This window comes from Arachis ipaensis, chromosome B3 (assembly GCF_059453495.1).
Source record: "Arachis ipaensis isolate K30076 ecotype BB chromosome B3, ASM5945349v1, whole genome shotgun sequence".
NCBI lineage: Eukaryota > Viridiplantae > Streptophyta > Magnoliopsida > Fabales > Fabaceae > Arachis > Arachis ipaensis.
This window is the reverse complement of record NC_142438.1, coordinates 113695851-113716803: the sequence shown is the minus strand read 5'-3', so window position 1 is coordinate 113716803 and position 20953 is coordinate 113695851. Positions and strand designations below refer to the sequence as shown.

At 37.4% G+C, this 20953-nt stretch overlaps 2 non-coding genes and 1 pseudogene across 2 annotated transcripts; 1 reads left to right on the top strand and 2 right to left on the bottom strand.

Moving 5' to 3' along the window:
* Positions 1–331: 331 nt before the first annotated feature.
* Positions 332–439, bottom strand: LOC148572098 (small nucleolar RNA R71). Its single transcript, XR_015908876.1, has one exon. It is a non-coding gene; the product is annotated as a small nucleolar RNA R71 (small nucleolar RNA).
* A 6885-nt stretch (positions 440–7324) lies between these two features.
* The window catches only part of LOC107633460 (general transcription and DNA repair factor IIH subunit TFB2-like), a 41570-nt pseudogene continuing 27941 nt past the window's right edge, over positions 7325–20953 (top strand).
* LOC148572097 (small nucleolar RNA R71) lies at positions 20461–20568 on the bottom strand. The gene has a single exon (XR_015880482.1). It is a non-coding gene; the product is annotated as a small nucleolar RNA R71 (small nucleolar RNA).

The window sequence follows — 20953 nt, the reverse complement described above, 5'->3', positions numbered from 1 at the left end:
TTTACATGGAAGAAGCATCTCAATCCCTGCCATTGGAGCAAATAATTTTGAGCTAAAGCCTCAATTAGTTTCTCTGATGCAACAAAACTGTAAGTTTCATGGACTTCCATTAGAAGATCCTTTTCAATTCTTAACTGAATTCTTGCAGATATGTGATACTGTTAAGACCAATGGGGTTGACTCCGAGGTCTACAGGCTTATGCTTTTCCCGTTTGTTGTAAGAGACAGAGCTAGAATATGGTTGGACTCTCAACCTAAAGATAGCCTGAACTCTTGGGATAAGCTGGTCATGGCTTTCTTAGCCAAGTTCTTTCCTCCTCAAAAGCTTAGTAAGCTTAGAGTGGATGTTCAAACCTTCAGACAGAAAGAAGGTAAATCCCTCTATGAAGCTTGGGAGAGATACAAGCAACTGACCAAAAAGTGTCCTTCTGACATGCTTTCAGAATGGATCATCCTGGATATATTCTATGATTGTCTGTCTGAATTATCTAAGATGTCATTGGACCATTCTGCAGGTGGATCCATTCACCTAAAGAAAATGCCTGCAGAAGCTCAGGAACTCATTGACATGGTTGCAAATAACTAGTTCATGTACACTTCTGAAAGGAATCCTGTGAGTAATGGGACACCTCAGAGGAATGGAGTTCTTGAAATTGATACTCTGAATGCCATATTGACTCAGAACAAAATATTGACTCAGCAAGTCAATATGATCTCTCAGAGTCTGAATGGATTGAAGGAATCATCCAACAGTACTATAGAGGCATCTTCTGAAGAAGAAGCTTATGATCCTGAGAACCCTGCAATAGCAGAGGTGAATTACATGGGTGAACCCTATGGAAACACCTATAATCCCTCATGGAGAAATCATCCAAATTTCTTATGGAAGGATCAACAAAAGCCTCAACAAGGCTTTAATAATGGTGGAAGAAACAGGTTTAGCAATAGCAAGCCTTTTCCATCATCCACTCAGCAACAGACAGAGAATTCTGAGCAGAATCCATCTAGCTTAGCAAATATAGTCTCTGATCTATCTAAGGCCACTCTAAGTTTCATGAATGAAACAAGGTCCTCCATTAGAAATTTGGAGGCACAAGTGGGCCAGCTGAGTAAAAGGGTCACTGAAACTCCTCCTAGTACTCTCCCAAGCAATACAGAAGAAAATCCAAAGAGAGAGTGCAAGGCCGTTGATTTGACCATCATGGCCGAACCTACAAGGGAGGAGGAGGACGTGAATCCTAGTGAGGAAGAGCTCCTGGGACGCTCAGTGACCAATAAGGAGTTTCCCTATGAGGAACCAAAGGAATCTGAGACTCATCTAGAGACCATAGAGATTCCATTGAACCTCCTTCTGCCCTTCATAAGCTCTGATGAGTATTCTTCTTCTGAAGAGAATGAAGACGTCACTGAAGAGCAAGTTGCTAAGTACCTTGGTGCAATCATGAAGTTGAATGCCAAATTATTTGGTAATGAGACTTGGGAAGATGAACCTCCCTTGCTCACCAATGAACTGAATGCATTGGATAGGCAGAAATTACCTCAAAAGAAACAGGATCCTGGTAAATTCTTAATACCCTGTAACATAGGCACCATGACCTTTGAGAAGGCTCTGTGTGACCTGGGGTCAGGAATAAACTTAATGCCACTCTCTGTAATGGAGAAACTTGGGATCCTTGAGGTGCAAGCTGCCAAAATCTCATTAGAAATGGCAGACAACTCAAGAAAACAGGCTTATGGACTGGTAGAGGACGTGTTAGTAAAGGTTGAAGGCCTTTACATCCCTGCTGATTTTATAATCCTAGATACTGGGAAGGATGAGGATGAATCCATCATCCTTGGAAGACCCTTCCTAGCCACAGCAAGAGCTGTGATTGATGTGGACAGAGGAGAGTTGGTCCTTCAACTGAATAAGGACAACCTTGTGTTTAAACTCAAGGATCTCCTTCTGTAACCGTGGAGAGGAAGCATGAAAAGCTTCTCTCACTGCAGAGTTAACCAAAGCTCCCACAGTCAAACTCTAAGTTTGGTGTTGGAAGGCCACAGCCAAACTCCAAGTTTGGTGTTGAACCCCCACATTCAAACTCTAAGTTTGGTGTTGGGAGGTCCCAACAATGCTCTGAACATCTGTGAGGCTCCATGAGAGCTCACTGTCAAGCTACTGACATTAAAGAAGTGCTTGTTGGGAGGCAACCCAATGTTATTTAATTATATCTATTTTATTTTTTTATTTCATGTTTTATTAGGATGATGATCATGTGGAGTCACAAAAACTACAAAAAAATTCAAAAATAAAATGAAAAATAGCATTAAAAATAGCACACCCTGGAGGAGGAGCATTCTGGCATTTAAACACCAGAAACAAGCATCTGTCTGGCATTTAACGCCAGAAAGAAGCATCTACCTGGCGTTAAACGCCAGAAACAGGCTACATTTGGGCGTTTAACGCCAAAAACAGGCAGCAATCTGGCGTTAAATGCCAGGATTGCACAGCAAGGGCGTTTTACACGCCTAATTGGAGCAGGGATGTTAAGTCCTTGACCCACTGGATCTGTGGACCCCACAGGATCCCCACCTTTTTCATATCTCTCTTCCCAAAATACCCTTCACCAATCACCTCCATTACTCCTCCAAAACCATCATACAGCCCACCTACACCCACCCACTCAAATTCAAACCCTCACTCCTTCCTTTTCACACATCATAACCACCTAAAACCCCCCTGGTCGAATACACATTCTCCCTCCATCTTTTCCATTTTCTTCTTCTTCTACTCCCTCTTCTCTTCTTTTGCTCGAGGACGAGCAACCCTTCTAAGTTTGGTGTGGTAAAAGCATAGCTTTTTGTTTTTCCATAACCATTTATGACACCTAAGGCCAGAGAAACATCTAGAAAGAGGAATGGGAAGGCAAAAGCTTCTACCTCCGAGTCATGAGAGATGGAGAGATTCATCTCAAGGGTCCATAGCTCAGTATTAGAGCATTTGACTGCACATCAAGAGAGCCCACTCATGGACCTCAACAAGAGCATGAGAAATTCCCTCACCAAGAAATCCCTGAGATACCTCAAGGGATACATTTTTCTCCCTATAACTATTGGAGAAACTAAGGATAGGAGCACCAAAAGCACTAGGGAGGAGCAACAAAGACAAGAAAGAGACATAGAGGAGCTCAAGAGCACCATTGGTTCTTCAAGAGGAGGAAGACGTCACCCTCACTAAGGTGGACCCGTTCCTTAATCTCCTTGTTCTTATTTTCCTGTTTTTCGTTTACTATGCTTTATGCTTATGTTTGTGTCTTATTACATGATCATTAGTATTTAAGTGTCTATGCCTTAAAGTAATGAATGTCCTATGAATCCATCACCTCTCTTAAATAAAAACTGTTCTAAAAACAAAAAAACAAGAAGTACAGGGTTTTGAATTCATCCTTGAAACTAGTTTAATTATTTTGATGTGGTGACAATACTTTTTATTTTCTGAATGAATACTTGAACATTGCATATGTCTTTTGATATTGTGGTTTATGAATGTTAAATATGTTGGCTCTTGAAAGAATGATGAAAAAGGAGAAATGTTATTTGATGATCTGAAAAATCATAAAAATGATTCTTGAAGCAAGAAAAAGCAGTGAATAGAGAAGAGCTTGCGAAAAAAAAAAGAAAAAAAAAAGAGAAAAGAAAAATGGCAAAAAAAAAAGAGGCGAAGAAAAAGAAAAAGCAAGCAGAAAAAACCAAAAGCTCTTTAAACCAAAAGGCAAGAGCAAAAAGCCAATAGCCCTTAAAACCAAAAGGCAAGGGTAATAAAAAGGATCCAAGGCTTTGAGCATTAATGGATAGGAGGGCCTAAAGGAATAAAATCATGGCCTAAGCGGCTAAATCAAGTTGTCCCTAACCATGTGCTTGTGGTGTGAAGGTGTCAAGTGAAAGCTTGAGACTGAGCGGTTAAAGTCAAGGTCCAAAGCTAAAAAAGAGTGTGCTTAAGAACCCTGGACACCTCTAATTGGGGACTTTAGCAAAGCTGAGTCACAATCTGAAAAGGTTCACCCAGTTATGTGTCTGTGGCATTTATGTATCCAGTGGTAATACTGGAAAACAAAGTGCTTAGGGCCACGGCCAAGACTCATAAAGTAGCTGTGTTCAAGAATCAACATACTGAACTAGGAGAATTAATAACACTATCTAAATTCTAAGTTCCTATAGATGCCAATCATTCTGAACTTCAATGGATAAATTGAGATGCTAAAATTATTCAAGAGGAAAAAAGCTACTAGTCCCGCTCATCTGATTGGAGCTAAGTTTCATTGATATTTTAGAATTTATAGTATATTCTCTTCTTTTTATCCTATTTGATTTTCAATTGCTTGGGGACAAGCAACAATTTAAGTTTGGTGTTGTGATGAGCGGATAATTTATACGCTTTTTGGCATTGTTTTTACATAGTTTTTAGTATGATTTAGTTAGTTTTTAGTATAATTTTATTAGTTTTTAAATAAAAATCACATTTCTGGAATTTACTATGAGTTTATGTGTTTTTTTGTGATTTCAGGTATTTTCTGGCTGAAATTGAGAGACTTGAGCAAAAATCAGATTCAGAGGTTGAAGAAGGACTGCAGATGTTGTTGGATTCTGACCTCCCTGCACTCAAAGTGGATTTTTTGGAGCTACAGAACTCCAAATGGCGCGCTCTCAATTGCTTTGGAAAGTAGACATCCAGGGCTTTCTAGAAATATATAATAGTTCATATTTTGCCCGAGTTTAGATGATGCAAACTGGCGTTCAACGCCAGCTTTCTGCCATATTCTGGAGTTAAACGCCAGAAACAGGTTGTAAAGTGGAGTTAAACGCCAGAAACAGTTTACAAACTGGCGTTCAACTCCAAGAGAAGTCTCTACATATGTAAAGCTCAATGCTCAGCCCAAGCACACACCAAGTGGGCCCTAGAAGTGGATTTCTGCATCATTTACTCATTTCTGTAAACCCTAGTAACTAGTCTGTTATAAATAGGACCCTTTACTATTGTATTAGACATCTTTGATCAGTTTTATGCTATCTTAGAACTTTATGGAGGCTGGCCATTTGTCCATGCTTGGACCTTGTTCTTATGTATTTTCAACGGTAGAGTTTCTACACACCATAGATTAAGGTGTGGAGCTTTGCTGTTCCTCATGAATTAATGCAAAGTACTATTATTTTTCTATTCAATTCAAGCCTATTTCTTATCTAAGATATACACTTGTTCTTCAACCTGAGGAAGGTGATGATCCGTGACACTCATCATCATTCTCACCTATGAACGCATGCCTGACAACCACTTCCGTTCTACTTGCAATAGCTTAAGTGCATATCTCTTAGCCTCCTGGTTCATGACGCATGGTTGCCTCGCCTGACAACCGAGCCTTCCATTCCATGAGATCAGGGTCTTCGTGGTATAGGCTAGAATTATTGGCGGCCATTCTTGAGATCCGAAAAGTCTAAACCTTGTCTGTGGTATTCCGAGTAGGATCCGGAAGGGATAGCTGTGACGAGCTTCAAACCCGTGAGTGCTGGGCGTAGTGACAGACGCAAAAGGATTACTGAATCCTATTCCAGTATGATCGAGAACCGACAGATGAATAGCCGTGCGGTGACAGCGCATTTTGGACCATTTTCACTGTGAGGATGGGATGTAGCCATTGACAACGGTGATGCCCTACATAACGCTTGCCATGGAAAAGAGTAGGAATGATTGGATGAAGACAGCAGGAAAGCAGAGGTTCAGGAGGAACAAAAGCATCTCCATACGCTTATCTGAAATTCTCACCAATGAATTACATAAGTATTTCTATCCTATTTTACGTTTTATTTATCTTTTAATTATTAAAACTCTATAACCATATGAATCCGCCTGACTGAGATTTACAAGGTGACCATAGCTTGCTTCAAGCCGACAATCTCCGTGGGATCGACCCTTACTCACGTAAGGTTTATTACTTGGACGACCCAGTGCACTTGCTGGTTAGTTGTGCGAAGTTGTGACAAAGTGTGATTCACGTTTGAGAGCACCAAGTCTTTGGCACCATTGTTGATGATCACAATTTCGTGCACCATTTACAGACCTTAAGTTTGATCTTGGTAAAGTTGACGAACAAGCCTGTTTGAACCGGTTGCAAACTTCAGGTACTTTCAAGACAGAAATTCAGAGGGCTCAGCAAAACGAGCAAGAACTTCAGAAAATGTTTCAACCGATTGGTAAAGAAAGGCGAGGAGAATTCACTAAGGATGGTGAAGGATTATGGAGGTATAACGGGAGGATCTGTGTGCCAGATGTTGGGAATTTGAGACAAGAATTGTTGTCGAAAGCTCATAACAACGAATTCTCTATTCATCTAGGAAGTACGAAAATGTATCACAATTTGAAGAAGATGTTTTGGTGGCCTGGGATGAAAGGTGATGTAGCTACACTTGTATCCAAGTGTTTGATGTGTCAGTGGGTGAAGATAGAGCACCAGAGACCGTCGGAAATGCTACATCCACTTGAGATTCTTCAGTGGAAGTGGGATGGAATTTCTATGGACTTTGTAACGGGATTTCCGAAGACTAGGTTAGGATTTGATGCGGTTTGGGTGATCGTGGATCGCTTAACCAAGTCCACTCACTTTCTTCCTATCCGAGTAAACTATTCACTGGAAGAATTGGTGAGATTATACATGAAGAAGATTGTAAGGTTTCACGGTGTCCAAAGTCAATAGTTTTGGATCGAGATTCCTGATTCACATCAAGGTTTTGGGAATCTTTTCAAAGAGCTTTTAGTACGAGACTATGCCTTAGCATGGTGTAGCATCCACAAATTTATGGACAGTCGGAAAGGACTATTCAGATATTGGAGGATATGCTAAGGGCGTGTGAGTTGGATCAACCGGAAAGTTGGGACTGTTACTTGCCACTGATGGAGTTTGCGTAAAACAACAGCTTTTATGTGAGCATTTGTGTGGCTCCGTATGAGGCTTTGTATGGACAGAAGTGGCAGTCTCCACTGTGTTGGTATGAAACGGGTGAAACAAGTGTGTTGAGACTGGATTTAGTAGTAGAGACCACTGAGAAGATCAAGCAGATTCGAGCTAGAATCCAAACTGCACAAAGCTGACAGAAGAGTTATGTTGATCAGAGGAGAACACCGTTAGTATTTGAAGTGGGTGAGCACTTATTTTTGAAAGTTACTCCGACAACTGGGATTGGTAGAGCAATTAAGACATAGAAGTTAAACCCGAGTTACGTTGGACCTTTTGAGATTTTCAGACGAGTCAGGCCGGTGGCTTACCAAGTAGTTTTGCCACCGCGTTTGTCTAACATGCATGATGTATTCCATGTGTCACAACTCCGTAAGTACACATCAGATGCGGCTCATGTGTTAGAGCCTGAGTCGGTTGAATTGAAGGAGAACCTGGCATTTCAAGTCACACTAGTGAGAATTGATGATACTAGTGTGAAGAAGTTGCATGGAAAAGAAGTTCTATTAGTAAAGGTAGCTTGGAGAAGAGCTGGAATGGAAGAACACACTTGGGAATTGGAGTCTGAGATACAAAAAGATTATATGGAGTTATTCTCAGGTAATTATTAAATTTTAGGGACAAAATTTCTAATTTGGTGGGGAGAATGTAAGAACCGGAGATTAACAACCGTTTAAAAAAATAAAATAAAATAACAATTTAATTGCCCAAAATAGGATCACAAATTTGGAATGTTAATTTGAATATTTAAAGGTGAGATTTGAATTCAGTGAATTTTTCCGAGTGGGAAAATGTAATTTTCTGTGAAAAATTGCATACCGGTAAATTAGCCGGCAGTACCGGCTTAAGCCTATCCCGTACTGCGAGAGAGAAAATAAAACTGTAGAGAAACTTAGAAAATTATTTAGAATTGAAAATTGGGCACTAATTCTAAAGGTTTCCTTTATGTAATATGTAATATTTTGTGAAACTTAGGCTAGTGGACCACATGATAGGATTGAATTGAATATATGGTTGTTTGAATTGTGTTTGTGGTATATGCATGTTGATGAAGATTGAATAATTATAGGTGTTGAGATATGATTGTAGTGGATTTTAATATGATGATGATTGATGATTAATGATGGTTGTATGTATGGTTTAGAGAGGGAGGATGTTGTTGAATTTGGATTATTGGATTAATGAATTGAGTAATATTTGAGCGTGAAAATGATTGAGGAAGTGATAGATCATATATATATGAGAGACAATATCAAATTGTAGGTTTTGGTATGGATTAGAATGTGTTTTGGATTTGGTTTAATTTGATGCTTTGGAAAACTAGAGAACCTTGTAAGTTTTCATAAAACTTTGTTTTTGATGAACTTTGATGAGACATAACTTGGCTCTGGATCCTCATTTTGGATGAACTTGATTTAAATGAAAGTTGGGTTTGAGAGCTTTAAGACGTTCAAAGAACAGATGAAAAATGTTTTAAAATAAAAAAGTTATGCGAGTTTGAAGTTCGGTATAAAACTCTGAATTCTGCAGCTTTTCAAAATTTTTCTAAGTTTTTAATGCCATGCATACTCGGACTGTTGCACACGATGCGAGGATTGGCTGCTGTCAAGTACCCATGCGTAGGCGGCAAAGGCGTGCATACGTAAAAACATTGATTTTTGAGGCATGCGTACATGGCATGTTGCACGCAACGCGAGCCTCCTTTGCTGTTTTGAGGTCTCGCGACCGCGAGTGTAGCATGCGTACGCGACAGAGGCATTCTGACACTCATGCATACGCAAACAAGGGCATGCATACGCATGACCCCTGTTTTGCTGAAAAACTTGTTTTTCTTCAGTTTTAAAGGTTCTCATAACTTTCTAAACTTCCTTAACTACTATTTGAGACTTATAACTAGTGATTAGGCTTTGAGATTATTGAGGATGAGTTAGATGACTTAAGATTAGATGATTTATGTTTGATTTAGAAGATGGAGACTTAGGCTTGGGAAGTTCTGTGGATGGAATGACTTGAGTGGTTTGGCAGAGTGTTGAGAGGACACAATATTGAGAACTGATTATGAGTTTGAGACTTGGAAATGATGGATTATGATAAGATGAGTAATAATGAACTTATGCTTTGAGCAGTGATCATTGAGATATACTATATACTATTTATATACTGATATTGATGAGTCGCTATGCGCCTGGCAAGGACGGTGGTTAATCCTGCTTACGTTGAGATGTGAGGTCTGAGGATGAGTATCCCACTCGCATCCTTTCGAATCACAAGAGTGTGTCGGGCACTATATTCATGGACAGTGAGCCAGGCACTATATCCCTGGGGTACTAATTTTTATTCATGACCGAAAGATAACATCCCATGGGGATGTGTTGGGTTGGCAGTTGAACCGATAAGTGATATCACGGCCAATAGGACAGACATTCATCATGTGCATCATTTATGTGTTTGTTTGCTTTGCCTAATTGCATCGTTTGCCTAAATGTATAAAATATTTACTTGCTTCCTAAATTACTTGCTATATATGCATATTACATGTGTTTTACTTGTTTGAAATTACTTGTGCTTTCTATTGGGAATGAGGAGGCTCGGTAGGCGGTGGCGATCGGATCTCATGGAGGATAGGTTGGCGAAGGCTGTGAGACAGCAGTAAACTATTAGTTAGAAATTCCTTAGGAGTAGACAACCCTTTGAGGATTTTATTAAAGTTGTTGCTAAGTTTTAAATCTCTATATCGGTGTGAAGTTCTAGGATTGCCTTTGGCATCCCAGAACCTTATATCTTATATATTGGGAACTGTTACTATATTGAGAACCTCTGGTTCTTATACCATATGTTGTTGTTGTTTTTCAGATGCAGAACGCAACCCACCTCAGTGAGTTGCAGGATAGTGACAGGGCGGAGGATCTCTCTTATGTTTTGGCCTTTTGATTATTTTGATGTAGTTACGCTCTCTCTTTTGTATATTGTATATTGTATCTTGATGCCTTAGAGGCTTATTTTGAGAGTTAGGATGTTGCTATTTTATTCCAAAAACTCTGTTATGTCTATATCAATTAGTCGGCTTAAACTCCGCGGGCTGTGGCTAGTATTCTTTTGGCTATTATACATATATAACTATAAACCTTGTGATCTTGTATCTTTATCTTGTATTTATGTTCATCTCTTGTGCCTTTTCACATTTGGTTATCGTGTGAATGCTTCACGCTTTTGTATCTCTGTTTTGAGCTTTATTTCTTCTTCGAGCTTCTACTATTATATATATATATATATATATATATATATATATATATATATATATATATATATATATATATATATATATATATATATATTACAATATGAGCTTTAGAACTATTGTGGCGCTTTGTTATCCTTTGCTTTACGGCATGAGGTAAGACTTAGGATAATAGGGTGTTACAAATGTTCTCCCCTTATTTTTTTAAAAGCTAAACAAACTCTAATAATTTAAATTCAAACTAAATCAAAACAGAATTAAATCTAATTACATCAAATCTTTTCTAATAAATCTAATGTTCTTCCTTGTAATTGAAATTCAAAACTTGATAAGATGCTTTGTTGAAATCATGGAATTGAAACTAAATCTCGGGCCAACAAAATAAACACTTGAAGTTGGAGAGATTAGTGAAGGATTGGAGTATCCCTGGGAGGTTGGCTGGCCCATACGTTGGATGCAAGAGTCCATGTGTTGAATGCAAGGACTTGGAGCAGCCTCTGAGGTGAAACGTGGTGGCACGTTCAACGTGAGGCTCCTTAAGTTGAACGTGAGAGAGAAAGCAAGCCGCTGGAGGTGTCATAATTGGCATGTTGAACATGGCTAAAGAGCAAGTTGTACATGGGGTGCCTTGTGTTGAACGTGGGATGGAATGGAAAGCTACTGGGGGTGCCATAAATGGCACGTTTAACGTGCTGAGGGGCATGTTGAATGTGAGGAGTAGCTGGTCACTAGAGAGGGCTTCAAGAGGCACATGGAACTTGGGTGCAGCCAAGTTGAACGTGAGGTGCTTTTTGGACTTGAGGGCTGGGCTTCACTTTTGAGGCTACTTTCAACGCAAGAAATGACGGTGTTAGACTCAAATCCGCCATAGACATATATTATTGTTAGAAAATTTTGGATGCTAGCTTTCTAACATCTCTAGTATAACTTCATTTGGACTTCTATAACTCAAGTGATACTTGATAGATTGTGGAGAGGTCAGTGCACATTGGACGCAGGATTCCTCACGTTGAACATGAGCTTTTTTCAGACGCTGAAAGGAGAGGGTTGTTCAAGGCCCAAACTGAATGTCCACTATAGACTATTATATATCGTTGGAAATTTCTGGAAGTTAGCTTTCTGATACTGCTGGAACTGTTTCGTTTGGACTTCTATATCTCAAGTTATCCTTGCTGGAGTATGAAGAGATTAGGGTTGAAATTTCTCTTTGAACTTTCCTGGCTTGTTTCCAACTCTTGCTTCCCTGGGAGGTTACTTCCTCTTGCTTGCCACCTTCCTTGCTTCTCCCAAAGGCTTCTTTGATTGTTCATCTCCTCCTTTATTCTTGCCTAAAATCTTTCAACAACTCTCTAAACTAATCAAAGCACAAGGCAACTCCACGAAACATTGATTAAAGTACATAAATCTCAATTAAAATAAAAAAAATCACTAACTTTGTTCAAAGAAAGAAACCCCAAGAAACATTAATTAAAAGCATGAGAATCTTAATAAAAACAAGGAGATCACTAACTTTATTCAAAGAAATAATAACTAAAAATAACTAAAGATGCTCATGCATCAATACGATAGCAAAAAAAATTAAATTAAATTATCCATCTCCTCTTTTTAAATATACTAATCTCTTGATCCATCCAACATTCAAACCATGATCTAACAAACTTCATAAAAAATATGCTTGGATGTTGGCAACCCAAATGTATTTCTCGTTGCCACAGTAATTGATGATTGGTTTGGCAAATGCACTAAATCACTTCAATTAATACCACAGTGAGTGGATACCATTCTCACGAGGATTAAATGAATTAGCAAACAATGTTTAATTGAACTGCTAATTAGATTCACAAAACTTTTGTAAGAGAAAGAATTGAACTTGAAAAATAGTAGTTTGTTATGCAAAGCTTATGAATGATGAGAGAAATAGATAATGAATGGAGATGTTAAGGTTTCAGATATGTTTGATTTTCAGGAAAAAAACGTTCATGTTTATTACCTTGATTCATGCAAAGATATTTTCACGACAAATCGTATGTAATCAAATCCCGATCCATTGGCGATTCAATTTCTCCTTATCCTAGCTAATTGCCAATTTCTTGGTCAATTAGTTGGCAAGAAAAGTTTAAGCGCAATTCTGATTTAATGTCACATAACAATCACAACTATTCCTAGTCAATTGAAAAGTTATGAGAATGAGTTTCTTTTCACCCACAGCTTTGACATTAAAATTCAAGAATTTGACCACCCAGTATGTCTATGCTCTAATTCAACAAGTAGATAGAAAGTTTTGCCATAAACTTGATATGGTGACATGCTAATTGGGGTTTTGAAGGCTATCCTATAAGCCCAGAAAACATCATTGATTTTTCTGGACCAATCTTTCCTTGAGGCATTAACTATTTTTTCCAGAATACTCTTGAGCTATATAATTAAGTGAAAGTTGTTTGGAGTTGGGCCAGAGTGGAGGAGCATACATGGGAGTTTGAGTCCGATATGAGGAAGGATTATCCTTACCTGTTTACAGGTAATTGTCATTAAATTGAGGATGAAATTTCTAATTAGGTGGGTAGGATGTAAAACCCAGTTAAATAATTAATAATTAACTAATATATTAATTATGAGCAAAAAGGATTAAAAATTTAAAATTTCATAGTTAGAAAAAAATAAAAATATTTAGAATGCGAATTAAAACACTAATCTTAAAGATTTTGGCTCAAAATTAGGCTAACGGGCTAAAATAATTAAACCGGATCCATGTTAGGCCTAAGCCCACCCATATAACCCTTCATAACTTAGAAAAATTCAGAATTCACCTTGAGAGAGAGAGAGAGAGCTCTACGGATAGAAGAAGAGAAGGGGAAGAAAGCCCTAACAAAACACTATTCATACACACACTAAAATCCTCATAATTTTCAAACCGTAGCTCCGATCGAAGACCCGTTTGCAGCCACACGTTGCACTCGTCATCTCTTCGATTCTATCTCCCCATTCTTCATTTCTCTTCAATTCCACGTTTTTGATTTGGGTATTGAGAAAATTTTGTTTTTCAATGTTTAGAGGAGGCTCAATCTTGACTTCTAAGGGGATTTTGACCCAAGGCTACGAGAAATAAGGTAAGGGAACTAACCTTTTCCCTTTGTTTTTTCCAAATTTGAGTTATGAACTTAATGTGTATATTGTGAAAATTGAATGTGGTTAGATTGAATAGGATTGGGTTGGCTTGTATTGATGCGGAATGGATTAGTTTGAAGCGAAATTTGGTGCGAAATTAAGTGAAGGATCACATTGGTGAGAAAACTGGCGAAGCTTGGACCGGTGGACGTTGAAATTGGCAGAAAAGAGTTTTTATGAGGTTGAAACCACTGTCAACGAAAGTACAGGTCTTAATTTCGGATAGACATTGTGTAGAAATATGTGAAACCCTATGTTAATTGTCTCTAGGTTAGCATTGAAAAAAAAGATTGATGATGTGCTTGAATGATAATTTAGTATAAATGTTGTGTTGGATGATAGTTAAAGTTGTATGCTTGATTAGTAAATGAGTATTGTGGTTTTGATTGTCTGTTGATGATTATGGAATGGTAAATTGGGACGAAGGCCGTGAATGGAGGCATTATGGTAAGTTTGGGAAAAACTGTTGGGTAAGATTATGGTCGGAGGCCTTAATCGGATAAACTATGAATCGATATGTTGATGTGTGTTAATTGGTTGATTGATGTTGTTAATGAGATGGGTAATCATAGTGAAAAATGTTTGTATAGATTTGTGATGGTTAGAAAGAATTGAGAAATCATGAATAAGTGTTAAGGAATGGTTTGGGGTGATTTTGATAGGGTATGAATAGAAAATTTGAGAAAGTTAACAATCTTGCATAATTTGGTAAAAACAGAATTTTGACCAACTTCAACTTACCATAACTTGGTGCTTGAAGCTTGAATTTGTATAACATTTATCTTATATTGAAGATAGTGAAAAGATCTTTAAAACTATCTAAGAATGGAAGAAAATATAATTTTATAGAAAAAGTTATGAACGATTTAAAATTGGTCTAAAAATCTGAAATGCTGAGATTATGCAAAAAACCAAAATTTTGGTCTGCGTGCACACATTACAGAACGGGTGTCAATACTCATGCGTATGCACGAGTATGTGTGTACACACAACCAGAATTTTTTGCAAGTTATGCGTACGCACGAAACGGAAATGGCTTTTTGACTTGTGCGTATGCACAAGTCCTGTTTTCTTGAAAAAACTCTATGTGACTGTTTGGTCTTTCCGATACGCTTGTAAACCCTCGTAACCCCTAAATAAAGTCCGATAATTCATTTTTATGCCCTGGATAGGATGTGGCTAAGTCTAATGAACTAAATCAAATTATTCCCATATTAAACACTTAGTTAACCGGGAAAAATATTGCGGGGATGGTGGTTTCATCTCACCCACGGTGAGGATGGAGGTTCCATCCCGCTCACATGTTAAAGAAATTGAGAAACCGATACATGATTGGGGGTTTATAAATTAAAATTGATGAAATGGATAACTAATTGGGGTTATGAGTTAAATTACATATGAAATCACTAAAAGACACTGATAATGATTAATTGTGGCCTGAATGGCTGGATTAGCAAGGTCTGGGTGATATCCCACTTGTGAATTGATTCAATATCTGTTTGTGGAAAAGTTTGGGTGTTATTCCACTTGTGTAATGATTTGATATTGCTATGGCTCCTGCGTCAGACAAGGACGAAGGTCTCATCCTGCTTGTTTTGTGGTTACGGTGTGATGTAGGGACAGCGATACGTAACACTCATGTTTTCTCGGATGAAAGGTGAGATGGCACACTTCGTTGATGTGAGATGGCACTCTTCGTTGTTTGACATGTTTATACCTCTAGGAGAAGGTGAGACTGCACTCTCCATTGAGATAATGGTACCATGACTTATAATTTCTCTCGAGGATACGCACCAAGAGATCGATCTGAGGTGTCAACCAGATTTTGTATCGGGTTTGGCAGTATAATCAACACATGAGCTCATGGCCAGTAGGACAGACATGGATCATCTATATCTATGAGACATTGTTTGAGTATGCTCATTGTATTTGTGTTGTCTATGTGATTATTTCCTGCTTAACTGCTATTTGTCCTACTTGTTATAATTGTCTTTGTTTGTGCTTGAAATTATCTACTTGTGCTTGTCACTACTATTAAATAAATTACTGAACACTAAATTACTGAGTTTGAAACATTGTGATATTGAGAGGACTACTGACTTGTATTGATAAGAGTTGAGAACTTATGATCACTACATAGCTGAGACTTAATATAATTTTTTCTGTTTAGTTTAGAAAGGACCATAGGCTTGAACCTTGTGTTGATTGGAGTATCAAATTACTTAGTGGGTTCATATATTTTTACACAGTCTCTATTTAAAATTATTATCCTACTAAAAACCTTCGGGTTCTTACCCTATTGTGGAACTATTTATTTTACAGATACAGGATGTGATGCACTTCGTTGAACGTGTTGGATTTCCCTTGGAAACGAAGATTGTCTTTTGTGTGTATTCGTGTTAGAGGTTGATTTGGTAAAACACTACTAGAAAACTATTTATTACAGACGGATATTTCTGATAGATTTTATTCCATGGAAATATAGACAGATTTTGCGAGGAAATTTCTGTCGGAAACAAAGGAAAATGAATTAACATAAATTACAGATGGAAAAGAGAATCTATCGATAATTCTGTCGGAAAAATTAATTATTTTCGTGGAAAATAGTTAGCGACAGAAAATTCGTCTGTATTTAAATGAACAAAAACACTATGTTTTGTTAAATTATTACAGACGAAAATACTGTCTGTAATTTAAAATATTCCATAAAAAAATTGAATTAAACCTAGCATTGCCCCCACCCTATGGAGCTCTATTCACACCACACAAATCAAACAAGCTTGTTCCTTTTTCCATCAACAAGCAACTTCTCCTCTCTGCCGCTGCCGCTGCTGCCGCCGCTCGCATCGCACGAGCCCCCTCTACCACTCGCATCGGACGAGCCCCCTCCACCGCTGCTATCATCGCATTGCTCCCTTCGTCGCCATCATCGCATAGTCCTCTCCGCCGCTCTCGTCGCGTCTACTCTCTTCATCGCCGTTGTTGTAGAGCTCTCTCTGCCGCTGCTTGATAAGCGGATAATTTATACGATTTTTGGCATTGTTTTTACATAGTTTTCAGTATAATTTAATTAGTTTTTAGTATATTTTTATTAGTTTTTAATTAAAATTCACATTTCTGGACTTTACTATGAGTTTGTGTGTTTTCTGTGATTTCAGGTATTTTCTGGCTGAAATTGAGGGACTTGAGCAAAAATCAGATTCAGAGGTTGAAGAAGCACTGCAGATGCTGTTGGATTCTGACCTCCCTGCACTCAAAGTGAATTTTCTAGATCTACAAAACTCCAAATGGCGCGCTCTCAATTGAGTTGGAAAGTAGACATCCAGGGCTTTCCAGAAATATATAATAGTCCATACTTTTCCCGAGTTTAGATGACGTAAACTGGCATTGAACGGCAGTTCCATGCTGCATTCTGGAGTCAAACGCCAGAAACAGGTTGCAAAGTGGAGTTAAACGCCAGAAACAGGTTACAAACTGGCGTTCAACTCCAAGAAAGACCTCTACACGTGTAAAGCTCAATGCTCAGCCCAAGCACACACCAAGTGGGCCCCGGAAGTAGATTTCTGCATCATTTACTTATCTCTGTAAACCCTAGTAACTAGTTTAGCATAAATAGGACTTTTTACTATTGTATTTACATCTTCGGATCACTTTTAGTCTTGGTTCTCCTGGTTCCCTCTCTGGGGCCGAGACCAATGAACTCCATTATCACTTATGTATTTTCAACGGTAGAGTTTCTACACACCATAGATTAAGGTGTGGAGCTCTGCTGTTCCTCATAAATTAATACAAAGTACTACTGTTTTTCTATTCAATTCAAGCTTATTCCTATTCTAAGATGTTCATTCGCACCCAAGAACATGATGAATGTGATGATTATGTGACGCTCATCATCATTCTCACTTATGAACGCGTGCTTGACAAACACTTCCGTTCTACATGCAAACAAGCTAGAATGAATATCTCTTAGATATCTAATACAGGGGACCGAGTCTGAGATATTAGAATCTTTGTGGTGTAAGTTAGAACCCATGGATGGCCATTTTTGAGATCCAGAAAGTCTAAACCTTGTCTGTGGTATTCCGAGTAGGATCTGGGAAGGGATGGCTATGACGAGCTTCAAACTCGCGAGTGCTGGGCGTAGTGACAGACGCAAAAGGATAGTAAATCCTATTCCAGTATGATCGAGAACCGACAGATGATTAGCCATGCAGTGACAGCGCATTGGACCATTTTCACAGAGAGGATGGGATGTAGCCATTGACAACGGTGATGCCCTACATAAAGCTTACCATGGAAAGGAGTAGGAATGGTTGGATGAAGACAGCAGGAAAGCAGAGGTTCAGAGGAACGAAAGCATCTCTATACTCTTATCTGAAATTCTCACTAATGAATTACATAAGTATCTCTATCCTATTTTAATTATCTTTTAGTACACTATAATCTCTTAATACATTTGAATCCGCATGACTGAGATTTACAAGGTGACCATAGCTTGCTTCAAGCCGACAATCTCCGTGGGATCGACCCTTACTCACGTAAGGTTTATTACTTGGACGACCCAGTACACTTGCTGGTTAGTTGTGCGAAGTTGTGACAAAGAATTAAGATTATGAACGTGCGTATAAAGTTTTCAGCGCCGTTACCAAGGAATGTAACCGTCACGATTTCTGTGCACCAAGTTTTTGGCGCCGTTGCCGGGGATTGTTCGAGTTTGGACAACTGACGGTTCATCTTGTTGCTCAGATTAGGTAACTTTATTTTAATTTTAACCTTTTTGTTTTTATTATTCTTATTTTCGAAAAATAAAAAAATATTTTTTTATTCAAAAATTTTTAAGAATGAATTCTAGTGTTTTATGGAACACGTTGAAGCCTGGCTGGCTGTAAAGCCATGTCTAATTTATTTGGACCGAGGCTTCTATTTATCAGCATATGAAGTTGGATGAAGTATCAGCTGTTGTATGTCTGATTTGTATCTGCTGAAGCTTGGCTGGCCATTGGCCATGTCTAGTGTTTTGGACCGGAGCTTTCACTGAAAGCTTGGCTGGCTAGTAAGCCATGTCTAATTCCTGGACTGGAGCTTTAGACTAACATTGCAAGATTCCTGGAATTCCTATTAAAAATTTTGAAATCCTTATTTTCTTTTTCAAAATAATTTTCAAAAAATTCAAAAAAAATAATAAAATCATAAAAACCAAAAATTTTATGTTTCTTGTTTGAGTCTAGTGTCAATTTTTAAGTTTGGTGTCAAATTGCATGTTGTTATTTTTCTTGCATTTTCGAAAATTCATGCATTGCATTCTTCATGATCTTCAAGTTGTTCTTGGTAAGTCTTCTTGTTTGATCTTTAAAATTTCCTGTTTTATGTCTTTTCTTGTTTTTCATATGCATTTTTAATTTGTTAGTGTCTAAAAATTAAAAATCTTTAAGTTTGGTGTCTTGCATGTTTTTCTCTTCTTCAAAATTTTCAAAAATAAGTTCTTGGTGTTCATCTTGACATTCAAAGTGTTCTTGGTGTTCATCTTGACATTCATAGTGTTCTTGCATGCATCATGTGTTTTGATCCATAATCTTCATGTTTTGAGTCTTTTTGTTGTTTTTCTCTTTCATCATTAAAAATTCAAAAATAAAAAAAATATCTTTCCCTTTTTCTTCTCATCAAATTCGAAAATTTGAGTTGACTTTTTCAAAAAATTTTAAAATCTTGTTATTTCTTATGAGTCAAATCAAATTTTCTATTTAAAAATTCTATCTTTTTCAAATCTTTTTCAAAAATAAAATCTTTTTCATTTTTCTTTTATGATTTTCGAAAATTTCAAATTGATTTTCAAAAATCTTTTTCCTATTCTTACTTCATATTTTCGAAAATCTTATTAGCATTTAATGTGATTGATTCAAAACTTTTAAGTTTGTTACTTGCCTAGTAAGAAAGGTTCAATCTTTAAACTCTAGAATCATATCTTTTTAGTTTCTTCTTAGTCAAGTAATCAACTTTGATTTCAAAAATCAAATCTTTTTAAATTTCTTTTTCAAATCTTTTTCAAATTAAGTTTCAATCATATCTTTTTCAAAATATTTTCTAACTTCTTATCTTTTCAAAATTTATTTTCAAATCTTTTTTTTTAGTAATCCTATCTTTTTGTTTCAATCATATATTTTTCAAAACTACCTAACTAACTCTCTCTAGTTTTCGAAAATCACCTCCCTCTTTTTCAAAATTTCTTTTTAATTAATTAATTATTTTAAATTTAATTTAATTTCATTTTTCTTTTTAATTTTTGGATTTTAATTTTAATTGTAAATTAAAACAAAAATATTTTTCTTTTCTTTTATTTAATTTTCGAATTCCCTCATCTCTCATCTCCTTCTAGTTATTTTTATTTATTTACTAACACTTCTCTTCATCTCAAAATTCGAACACTCTCTACATCCTTGTGTTCGGATTTTTTTTTCTTCTATTCTTTTCCTCTTCTACTCACATAAAGGAATCTCTATACTGTGACATAGAGGATTTCATATTTTTTTTCTCTTCTTTTTCATATGAGCAAAAACAATGATAAGAACATTCTTTTTGAGGCTGATCCTGAACCTGAAAGGACTCTGAAGAGGAAGCTAAGGGAAGCCAAAGCGCAACTCTCTGGAGAAAATCTGACAGAAATTTTCGAAAAAGAAGATAACATGGCCGAAAATAATAACAATGCAAGGAAGATGCTTGGTGACTTCACTGCACCAAATTCTAATTTACATGGAAGAAGCATCTCAATCCCTGCCATTGGAGCAAACAATTTTGAGCTTAAGCCTCAATTAGTTTCTCTGATGCAACGGGAATTGCAAGTTTTATGGACTTCCATCAGAAGATCATTTTCAGTTCTTAACTGAATTCTTGCAGATCTGTGATACTGTTAAGACCAATGGGGTTGATCCTGAGGTCTACAGGCTTATGCTTTTCCCGTTTGCTGTAAGAGACAGAGCTAGAGTATGGTTGGACTCTCAACCTAAAGATAGCCTGAACTCTTGGGATAAGCTGGTCAAGGCTTTCTTAGCCAAGTTCTTTCCTCCTCAAAAGCTTAGTAAGCTTAGAGTGGATGTCCAAACCTTCAGACAAAAGGAAGGTGAATCCCTCTATGAAGCTTGGGAGAGATATAAGGAACTGACCAAAAAGTGTCCTTCTGACATGCTTTTAGAATGGACCATCCTGGATATATTCTATGATGGTCTGTCTGAGCTATCAAAGATGTCACTGGACCATTTTGCAGGTGGATCTATTCACCTAAAGAAAACGCCTGCAGAAGCTCAAGAACTCATTGACATGGTTGCAAATAACTAGTTCATGTATACTTCTGAAAGGAATCCTGTGAGTAATGGGACGCCTCAGAGGAAGCGAGTTCTTGAAATTGATACTCTGAATGCCATATTGGCTCAGAATAAAATATTGACTCAGCAAGTCAATATGATCTCTCAGAGTCTGAATGGATTGAAGGAATCATCCAACAGTACTATAGAGGCATCTTCTGTAGAAGAAGCTTATGATCCTGAGAACCCTGCAATAGCAGAGGTGAATTACA